At 38.0% G+C, this 12,028-nt stretch overlaps 1 long non-coding RNA gene across 2 annotated transcripts; it reads right to left on the minus strand.

Annotated features, from left to right (window-relative positions):
- Positions 1-6,549: 6,549 nt before the first annotated feature.
- Positions 6,550-8,757, minus strand: LOC104236396 (uncharacterized). Of its 2 annotated transcripts, none has more exons than XR_011401611.1 (3): positions 8,092-8,757; positions 7,240-7,466; positions 6,550-6,760 (listed from the first exon to the last, which is right to left on the minus strand). It is a non-coding gene; the product is annotated as an uncharacterized lncRNA (long non-coding RNA). The 2 variants fall into 2 exon arrangements; XR_011401612.1 differs by having other exon boundaries at positions 7,240-7,700.
- Between the last annotated feature and the right edge of the window lie 3,271 nt (positions 8,758-12,028).

A 12,028-nucleotide genomic window follows, 5' to 3' on the forward strand; every position in this document is an offset into this window, starting at 1 on the left:
CCGAGTGAAATAATATATCCTTAACATATGGTATATATACATAAAAGTTTTTACTTCACTGCGCAGTGTAATTTTCGTCATTGGTAGCACATAGGTGTGTGCATAGAATCAGGCAATTGGCTACACATGTATTGCAATATTTACACTACAATATTGTACTTAAGCGGAGAAAAGATGAGCTTCAACCAATGCCCAAAATGGTCGAACTTGGGTTGACAGGGGGCATCAGTACAAGTAGGGGTGGCAAACGAGTGGGTCGGGTTGGATATGATCGTGTTAAAAATAGGTAATTTTAAAAATGGATAACTTATCTGACCCGACCGTATTTAATACGGATAAAAGATGAATTATCCGGCGGATAGTATAGATATCCATTATGTGCTAGATTGGGAGAGATTGTTTAACTTAGAATGTATAGATGCAAAATTCAATGTATCAAAAGGAAATAGGTCGACAAAATAGCACAATCACAGAAGTTAACTGTATAAAAGGAAGGTGTTAAGATCATATAGAACACTGCACCTTAATCTCCTGTTTTGTTGTCTGTGCCAAAAACTGGTTGAAACTCCAGGGTAAGAAGTAGATTGGATCGATTTGATTTAAACAATGGACGAAAATTCAACCCGTTAAAATCTAAATCACCTTTTTAATAATTTGTTAAATTACCAAACTAAAATGTTTTTCTCAATCAAATAAATACATAACACATATCTTCAAAAATAGGGTTATCATTAAATAAGAGGCAATTAATACATATTCTCATCTTAATCGATCCTTTAACCATGATAATTTGTATAATTAGGAGTAAACACTCAGTACCGGTAACTTTTTACCGTGCAAAGAATATAATGGGAAATATACGTAAGAAACCAAACAAATATACGTAAGAAACGAAACATTAAAAAAGTTTTTAAACCAAATATTAGTTTTTGTGTGTTTGTGTGAGTGTATTTCAGTTCTTCTATGAAGGTAGTAAAAATTTGTAGATATGTTCTCCTATTGATGCAAAATTTAAATTAAGCACTTGCACTACTATTACTATTACTATTACAGAGTTTCTTTTAGTTTTGTTTGTTGCGGAAGCCAAATGTATATAGTGTGAATAAGTCACAACTACTATACCAAAAATTATGACAGCCACCAAATAATAAATAAGACAATAAAACAACAATAAAGGAAACACCAGAATTTACGAGGTTCGGCTAATTTTGCCTACTCCTCGGACACAACCAATATTTTATTCCACTCCAAAAATACAAGTGAAATAATACTAAAGAGAGAAGATACAAATGCCTTAAACAGATGAGAAGGCAAATGAGAGGTGTGTTTCAATCCTAAACATTAGGCCTTCTTTTATAGGGGAAAAATCCCCTCCAAACTTAACTCCCAACCAATGTGGGACTTTGGCATTTTGCCAAACTTCAACAAATCTCCACCTTGGCAAAATTCCACATTTTCAATTCTCTCTCAATAACAAATTTTGGTTGTGTCTTCATCTTCAATCTTCAGTGTTCAACAATGTTGATCAAATCCAAACAATGTTGAAACTTGACCGCAGTCACCACCTTTGTCAGCATATCAGCAGGATTCTCTGTAGTATGAATTTTCTTCACCGTGACTCCACCTTCTTCTATGATTTCTCGTACGAAATGATACCGAACATCAATGTGCTTCGTCCTTGCATGATAAACTTGGTTCTTCGCTAATTGAATAGCACTTTGACTATCACAAAAAATTGTGATACCTTTTTGTTCAACACCAAGCTCCTTTAGCAATCCTTGAAGCCAAATTGCCTCTTTCACAGCATCTGTAATAGCCATGTACTCTGCCTCTGTTGTAGACAAAGCAACTGTTGACTGCAAAGTAGACTTCCAACTAACTGGTGCCTTTGCAAAAGTAAACACATAACCAGTAGTTGATCTTCGTTTGTCCATATCACCCGCAAAATCTGAGTCACAATATCCAACTACAGACTGATTGTCTTCCTGCTCAAAAACTAACCCGACATCTACAGTATTATGAATATACCGTAGAATCCACTTCACAGCTTGCCAATGCTCCTTCCCTGGATTGTGCATATATCTGCTAATAACTCCAACAGCTTGTGAAATGTCAGGCCTTGTGCAAACCATTGCATACATCAAGCTACCAACAACATTTGCGTATGGTACCTTTGACATATACTCTCGTTCAGCTTCATCCATTGGCGACATAGTAGTACTTAGCTTAAAATGGGAAGCAAGTGGAGTACTAACTGGCTTAGTCTTGTCATCTATGCCAAAACGTTGAAGTACTCTCTTCAAATATTCCTTTTGAGATAAACAGAGTTTCTTTGAACGTCTATCTCTAATTATCTCCATGCCAAGAATTTTCTTTGCCTCACCCAAATCCTTCATCTCGAACTCCTTCTTCAGTTGAATCTTCAACTTATCAATTTCTTCCAAATTCTTGGAAGCTATCAACATATCATCAACATATAGGAGAAGATATACAAAAGAACCATCTTTAAGCTTGTGCAAATACACACAATGATCGTATTTGCTTCTCTTGTACCCTTGCCGCAACATAAACTCGTCAAATCGCTTGTACCATTGTCTAGAAGATTGTTTCAATCCGTACAACAATTTTTCAAGTTTGCACACCATATTTTCTTTTCCAGCAACTTTGAATCCTTCTGGCTGAGTCATGTAGATTTCCTCCTCCAAGTTTCCATGTAAAAACACAGTTTTTACATCCATCTGAACTAGTTCCAAATCCAATTGTGCTACCAAAGCCAACATAATTCTAATGGAGGAATGTTTTACAACTGGAGAAAACACTTCATTGTAATCAATTCCCTCCTTTTGAGCATATCCTTTGGCCACCAATCTTGCTTTGTAGCGAACATCTAATTGGTTAGGAAATCCTTCTTTCTTTGCAAATACCCATTTGCACCCAATTGCTTTCTTTCCCTTCGGGAGATTGGCCAATCTCCATGTATGATTCTGATGAAGGGACTGTATTTCATCATTCATGGCAATCCTCCACTTATCTTCTTCTGAACTTTGGACAGCGTCTTTATAAGTAGTAGGAACATCATCAGCTACAATTGAGGTTGCACAAGCAACCGTCTCTATGAGACGAACAGGTTTCGTTATTGTTCTTTTTGGCCTGCTGGTTGCTATTGATTCAAGTTGTTGTTGAGATTCCTGAGTTGGAATCTCCTCTACTGGCTCTCCTTCCAGAGGGTAATCTTCATTTGTTTCCTCCTCTGCTTCTTGTGTAGGAAAAATAAATTTTCCCTCAAACTCCACCTGCTTAGAAGCACCTTCATTTTGTTTGGTATCTTCTGTTACCTTATTTACCATAGCAAATTCATCAAAGGTAACATCTCTGCTGAATATTACTTTCTTTGTCATAGGACACCATAAGCGATATCCTTTGACTCCAGAAGTAATTCCCATAAAAATAGCCTTCTTTGCCCTTGGATCCAATTTTGACTCCGTCACATGATAATATGCAGTTGAGCCAAACACGTGCAAAGAGTTATAATCTACAGCAGGTTTTCCGTACCATTTTTCAAATGGTGTTTTGCCATCAATAGCAGCAGATGGTAGACGATTAATGAGGTGGCATGCATATGTAATTGCCTCAGCCCAAAATTCTTTGCCCAAGCCAGCATTGGACAACATACACCGTACCTTCTCCAGCAAGGTCCGGTTCATACGTTCTGCCACTCCATTCTGTTGTGGTGTATGTCTAACAGTGAAGTGTCGGATGATGCCATCATTTTCACAGACCTTATTGAAATGATCATTTTTGTATTCACCTCCATTGTCTGTGCGAATACACTTGATTCTCCTGCCTGTCTGATTCTCCACCATCGTCTTCCATTTGAGAAAAATTCCCAACACTTCATCTTTGCTCTTCATTGTATACACCCATACTCTTCGGGAAAAATCATCAACAAAGGTTACAAAATAGTGCTTCCCACCCAATGAAGGTGTTTTGGAAGGACCCCAAACATCAGAGTGTACATAATCCAAAATGCCTTTAGTATTATGGATCGCTGTACCAAATTTAACCCTTGTCTGTTTCCCTTTAACACAATGCTCACAAAACTCCAAGTTGCAAGCCTTTACTCCTTTTAACAATCCTTGATCTGATAGAGTTTTCAAGGATTTTCCTCCAGCATGTCCCAAGCGCATGTGCCATAGCTTGGTTGCTTCTGCCTCTTTGTCGTCACTGGATGTTACTGTCGCTGTCCCAATAACTGTACTGCCACGATAGCGGTACATATTATTATTCTTCCGATTAGCCTTCATTACCACTAGTGCACCGGAGCATACTCTCATCACTCCATTTTCTGCAATGATTTTGAACCCTTTTGATTCTAGGGCTCCCACAGAGATGAGATTCTTCTTCAAATCCGGTACATATCGAACATCTATCAATGTTCTGATCATTCCATCATGGTTCCTTAATCGTATTGAACCAATGCCATATGAGGTAAGAGGGCTGTTATCCGCTGTGTGGATGACTCCATATTCTCCTTCTTGAAATTCCACGAACCAGTCCCTGTTGGGACACATATGATAGCTACAAGCCGAGTCCATCAACCATATGTCTGATGATGTTGATGACTCTGTTGTAACTAATGAGAAGTCTGAATCATCACAATCAGCTACATTTGAATCCATAATAGCCTTTCCATTGTTATGTTTGGCCTTATTCTTCAACTTCGGACAGTCTTTCTTCCAGTGCCCTTTTTCTCGACAAAAGGCACATTCATCTTTGCTGGGTCTGGATCTTGACTTGGATCTTCCCTTCTTTGTCCTCGTTTGATTTTGAGGACGACCCCTCACAAACAGTGCTTCTCCTTCTCCGCCCTTCTGTTTTTCTCGCTTTCTTTGTTCATAGCTGTACAAAGCTGAACAAACTTCTCTGAGAGAAATTTCGTCATTTCCATGGAGTAGAGTAGTTTCAAGGTGCTCGTACTCATCAGGAAGTGACGCCAACAACATTAAGGCCAAGTCACCATCATCATAAGTTGTATCCATATTTTGCAAATCTGTGACCAACTTATTGAAACTGGTGATATGTTCATTCATCGTGGTACCAGGAACATAGGTGAAGTGAAACAGTCTCTTCTTCATGTACAATTTATTTTGACTGTTTTTCTTCAAAAATTTATCCTCCAGTGCTTTCCATAATTTACTTGCAGAAGTTTCCTTTGTGTATGGATATTTCTGCTCTCTAGCAAGGTAGGATCGAATGGTACCGCAAGCAACACGGTTGATAATTCTCCAATCTTCTTCTCCAATAACATCTGGTTTCTTTTCTTCAATGGCCAGATCTAGCCCTTGTTGAAAAAGGACATCTAGAACCTCGCCTTGCCACATCCCAAAATGTCCGGACCCGTCAAAAATTTCTACCGCAAATTTCGCATTTGACACAATTCTTGTCATAAGCGAAGATGCCAATGATGACGTATTGTTGACACTTGATGTAGATTCTTCTTGTTTATTGTCCCCCATATTTGACACAAATATTATTTAATAGCTGACGACACAAATCAAGATTATTTCCTTTCTGATGTAGAAGATCAGACTAAGCTGCAACTACAGAGCATACTCAGACAGAACCTTGACTCAGTTACCAAGATAAATCTTTTCTGATGTGGAAGATCAGACTATGCTGCAACCACAGAGCATACTTAGACAGTACCTTGGCTCTGATACCAATTGTTGCGGAAGCCAAATGTATATAGTGTGAATAAGTCACAACTACTATACCAAAAATTATGACAGCCACCAAATAATAAATAAGACAATAAAACAACAATAAAGGAAACACCAGAATTTACGAGGTTCGGCTAATTTTGCCTACTCCTCGGACACAACCAATATTTTATTCCACTCCAAAAATACAAGTGAAATAATACTAAAGAGAGAAGATACAAATGCCTTAAACAGATGAGAAGGCAAATGAGAGGTGTGTTTCAATCCTAAACATTAGGCCTTCTTTTATAGGGGAAAAATCCCCTCCAAACTTAACTCCCAACCAATGTGGGACTTTGGCATTTTGCCAAACTTCAACAAATCTCCACCTTGGCAAAATTCCACATTTTCAATTCTCTCTCAATAACAAATTTTGGTTGTGTCTTCATCTTCAATCTTCAGTGTTCAACAATGTTGATCAAATCCAAACAATGTTGAAACTTGACCGCAGTCACCACCTTTGTCAGCATATCAGCAGGATTCTCTGTAGTATGAATTTTCTTCACCGTGACTCCACCTTCTTCTATGATTTCTCGTACGAAATGATACCGAACATCAATGTGCTTCGTCCTTGCATGATAAACTTGGTTCTTCGCTAATTGAATAGCACTTTGACTATCACAAAAAATTGTGATACCTTTTTGTTCAACACCAAGCTCCTTTAGCAATCCTTGAAGCCAAATTGCCTCTTTCACAGCATCTGTAATAGCCATGTACTCTGCCTCTGTTGTAGACAAAGCAACTGTTGACTGCAAAGTAGACTTCCAACTAACTGGTGCCTTTGCAAAAGCATCACAGAATATGACAGTGGCACCAACAAGTTCCTCATTAAGTTCCGCGACGATATATCTAACAGCAAAGTTGAACTCCAGTATCATGTCGTTTATGGTTTCCACACACTGCCCATTCTTGCTATGGTATAGCCATAAGTAGTAAGGAGCACAGCCTATTGGAGCCAGTCCCATTACAACCACTTTTCTGACATTTGCATTGTACAAGTTCTGTGCCACCAGTATATATATATACACACACATCAGATAGCAGAATCAAATATCAATAAACCTTTTTTTGCATGTTGAACTAAATAGTCTTGGAAACAATGTAAAGCCAGAGGGGAGACTGAAGCATGTAATGTATGAGAGGGAGAAGAGCAACGAGCGCAAATAGAGAAATTTGTTGCTGTTTCTTCTAAAATGTGAATGGCTTTAGTGACATTACAATCAGACAAAACCATACTCTTCTTCTAATATTACTAAATCGAGTACTGAATTTTCCCGTCCCTATATATGTCAATGTGTAGCTTTCTTGGTTATATTGGTGTGTTACAATCTGTGCTACATAGGGAGACATTGTTTGACTTAGAACTCTAACAACAAACTATTGTGTTATAGCTGCAAAATTCAATACATCTAAAAGAAAATGTAGACGATATTATAGTATGATCACAGAAGACATAAAAGGTGTTAAGATCATATATAACCTGCTTCATTGTCTGTGCCAAAAACTGGTTGAAGCTCCAGGGTAAGTAAACAGATTGAACATCAGATACATTCCGGAGATAGTAATGAATGTAGCCGTTGGCCCCGATTGAAACGTAGAACACAGAAATATCAGATCAGCTGTTGCTTCCTCACCAATAGTCATTATAAACTGCAGAGTAGTGTCAGTGGCCTGCTCTATTTGCTGTGCAAGTGATATATGCTGACCCTGCACAAATATTACACTTCTAGTTTAAATACTAATCTAACATTAAAATCAACAACTCACCATAAAATTAATCACAGTTACAGTGTATATGATTATTAAAACAGAAAGTATCAGAGCCGCTTGAGAAAATAATGCCGGCACCAGCAGAAGCATAATTAACACCAAGAATCATGTCTTCAATTGAACCAGCCTGCCCTAGGTAACTTGGCACAAATGGTAATCCAAGATGCAATGCTGATATAATCAAATCAACAAAAATGGAAAATTAGCAGTCTTCACCCAAAATTTCTTCAAAAAGATCAAGAATGTATCACTGAGATACCTTAGAAAAATTACAAACCAAGACTTCCCATAAACCATTTAATCAGGCAAGAATTTAACAGAAAAAGAACCATAAACCATTTATTGAAAGTCCAATCATTTCCCTCACTGACAATTAATCAAACACACATCAATCTCAAATCTCGCTAACCCAATAGAAAAATTCTCAACCTTTTCACAAAATCTTACTAACCCAATAGAAACATTCTCAACTTTTCAAGAAATCCCACTAACCCAATTGAAAAGAATCTCAACAAGTTTTATACAAAGAAAAAAGTACCAAGAAATTGAAAAATAAAATTACCAAGATAATCCACAGGAATTCTTCCGCTGCAGAAGCGTCCAGTAGGTTGATGTGTATCAGAATCACGTCCATTACGAAGCCTATCAGCACGAGCAAAAGTTCCAAGAAAATTGTTGGTACCACAATCAACTGACGAATCACCAATTACGAACAAAGCAGGAACAAGAAATTCCTTAGTAGGAGAAAAAATTGGTGCTGGAGAGATAGAAAAAGAGGGCGAAAATGGTGGCCAAAAATAAAAAACAGAATCATGGGTTATGAGAGCTATGTTTTTGGGTGTACGAAAGAAATGGAGATGAACAGAATCTTGATTGCAAAGAAACCCATGAGCATTTCAATGCCCATAAAAAGTTTTGTAAGCGGCTTTGTCACCTTGAGTAGGGAAATAGTTCCCGCAGGCTGCACAGAGGTTATCAGTGATTGTAGCAATTGAGTGTGGATTGCCTCGTAATGCAGTTTAAGGTCTTCCAGTGACGTATACTCCTGTTACATTTGGGAACATCGCATTTGATGTTATCCAAAGCAGGTTAAGCATCTCTGTTTTTTTTCTCTCGCTAAAATCTTCATAGTGATCGAGTTGTTTTTCCCATGTGAGAGTTATGCGGCGGAGAGAGGTGAAGTTAAACGGCGGCTAGAGAGCAAATTGAAGAAATTGAAAGTAGCAGATACTCGACGTATAACAGCTTGTTTGGATGGTTGTCACGACACGAATTGTATTGTATACTTAAATTTTATTGTATCGATTAAATCCGTCGTTACATAACGACGAAATGTGTCACTTTATATATCAATCGATTTGGTGTGGTCGCGTCGTTACCTTGTCTTTTTCTCTCAATATCGCACTTTATTATTATTAAATTATTTTATTTTATCATTTACCCTATCTTTTTATATAGTAATTTTACCTTGCATCATAATTTTTCTTTATAATATTGTAAGTTTATTCTTCTTAATACTGGTGCGTGATATAATGAAACGATGACAAACGACACAATCTATCCAAACATTATATTTATTAAACGATACAGTACAATACAATACAGTACGATACGATACATTATGAAACGATGCGTAACAACCATCCAAACAAGCTGTAAGGAATCTATCTTTCTATATAGAGTTCGAAAATCAAAACCACTATATTAAGACAAAATAAACTACCTTTCTAACTATTTTTATTTTTTTGAATTAATTGGTTACTCTACTTGAATTAACAAATATAAATATCTTAATTATCTATCAAAAAATAAAAAAATAAAAAAATAAACTACTCATTCAAATTGGAAAGTAGTTTCGAGTTGGATTTTAAAATTATTTTAATATTAAAAAAAACTACCAATTCAAATGTGAGAGTATATATATATATATATATATATATATATATATATATATATATATATATATATATATATATATATATATATATATATATTCTTAGAACCATAAAACGACAAGTGTAGATTCTTAGAACAAAGCTCCAACTTTAACTATTTTAAATTAAAATCAAAATTAAAAAAAACTGCCAATTCAAATCTATCTACCTATATAGAATAGAAGAATCAAAAGCATTATGTTAAGACAAGTGTACTGAGGAGCATACAAACCTAAAGTATGTGATAAGTCGTTTACCTCAAAATAATACTAGTGTTTTTTCTCTCTCCTTTGTAGTTCCTTTTGTCCTTGTTCATCTTTGTTCATGGATCCCCTACTAATCAAACTACCAATCCCACCAGAACCCCCGGACAAGCACAACCAAATGGAGGTAGAATTACCAAATCACTCCTATAAGGAAATGCTCTTGGACAAACAAGAGAGCAACCAAACTGATTACTATGAGGTCGAGCATCACTCAAATCCAGACCTCGACAAAGGGAAGCACATTGAGGGTTCAATTCCCCTTTCACAAATTGACAAAAAATGCCTTTACCTTTCATGGCACTACTCTGTAATCATCAAGGTTTTCAAGCGAAAGATGCCCCACCATCTCCTTCGTTCTAAACTAATTAAGTTATGGAAGTCATCCGAACAGTTAATCTTGATTGACCTAGGGTGAGACTTCTACATAGTCAAATTTAGTTTAGAAGAAAGTATGGTTAAAGCTCTCAACCTTGGCGCCTGGTTCATCTCTTGAAATTTCTTATTTGTACGAAAATGGGAACCTAAATTTGTTCCTCAAGAAGCCACCCTTACTTCTACTGCCATATGGATCCGGCTCCCTCAATTACCAACAAAATTTTATGATTAAGACATCCTAGAAAAAGTTGGTAGGAAACTGGGCAAACTTCTTAAGATAGACCAATGTACATCCTCTACTCTAATGGGAAGATATGCCCGTATTTGTATCCAAGTACCACTAGAAACTCCAGTAGATACATCGGTAATAATAGAAGACCATAAACAGGCCGTGATCTACGAAGAGAAGGGACTCTGTACGCCATTTGTGGCAGAATCGGGCACACTGCACAAGTTTGCAATTACAAGGCAATTACACCCACAACAACCCATGAACCATATGAAGCACAACAAAGGAAAACAGTCATTTCGGAGGAAAGCGAGTAGAAAACGGTTACCTTCCCAAGAAGACGCAAGCAAGGACAAGCGAAAACAACAAACAAAAATGGTGGTGGAATGAACAAACCACAACACGCTCCACAGACGGACAAAATACAGGTAAATTTGTTCGATGCCAACTCAGGTAAATTCCTTCAAACTCAAACTTGCCCAATTCCCCAGCCTAATACACTCACCTACGTTTCCCCTACCAGCACTCCTGAAACGACCTCTAATGGAGAAATATCAACAGTCGCCACCAACAATCAAGTGCCCTATCTGGTACCACCCCCATTTCCAGATGAAAAGACTACAACCGTCAACTCCATTAGATCCCTAATTAATGACCATCCCACCCCTAGTTCCGATTTCCAGTAACCCTTCTACTGACCAAGATTTGACACCAAAAAGGGTTCTAATGGAATGACAATCCCTTAAGTTCACCCCACTTGTCACCCAAAGTAGTAAAGCAAAGAAACACAAAAATTGAAAATGAAATGCAACCAATTATCATAACCTTCTTACCAGCACCACCAGACCCCCAACCGGCCTTCTGGTTGGAGGTTGCTCTACAAGGCCAAGGACTCTTTTACAATTTCACCATAGGCAATCAGAAGGTGACCCTAATAGTGTAAAACCCAGCCCACCTATCCAGAGTCACGGTGGAAGCATTGAGCAAAGCATTGGCAGCCTTTGGACCTCTCCTATGGTAGTCGATGGTCAACAGAGACAGCAACTCACCATTAACGGACCCTCAAGCTCTCAACAACCACGTTCTACAGAGCTTCCAAACCCTACCGTTCTTACCAAATCTGACGAAAGAGGATCCATCAGCAGAGCCGGTCTTCGTAATGATCGACCAACCAACTCAACATAAGCCATCATCTTCTGCTCCAAAAGAGAAGAGCATTTCTCCACCTCTCCAAAACATCAAGAAAGGAATCTCCAAAGTGTTGGAGATCCTCAAGAAGAAGAATGCCTCGGAGGAAGAGGGAACTCCTTATGCCACGTCACGAACGGACTGACTACTTCTGGACTCAGTGAGAGCAATATAGTTCAGCACGGAAACCAGCGAGATAATAGTGGTACTATGCCCCAGAACAATGAACAAGTGTGGAATGAGCCTCGTCTCAACCCAAACTCATGGTCCAATCAAGACCCTACTTAACCTAACGCTAGTGTTGAGTCTCAAGAAAAAGCCCCCACCTCCAATGAAGGGTCTTCAAGGACCAAAGAGCCCTCAAGAGGGACCTCACCAACCACCGCCAACTCCACTGATGAATTACATCATATGGAATGTTAGGGGTAGAAACAACGCCGAGTTCAGGCGGCACTGTTTAGAAATGGTGAAAATGCATAAGCCTGCCATGCTTGTCCTGCTTGAAAC

Source organism: Nicotiana sylvestris, chromosome 8, assembly GCF_000393655.2.
Source record: "Nicotiana sylvestris chromosome 8, ASM39365v2, whole genome shotgun sequence".
NCBI lineage: Eukaryota > Viridiplantae > Streptophyta > Magnoliopsida > Solanales > Solanaceae > Nicotiana > Nicotiana sylvestris.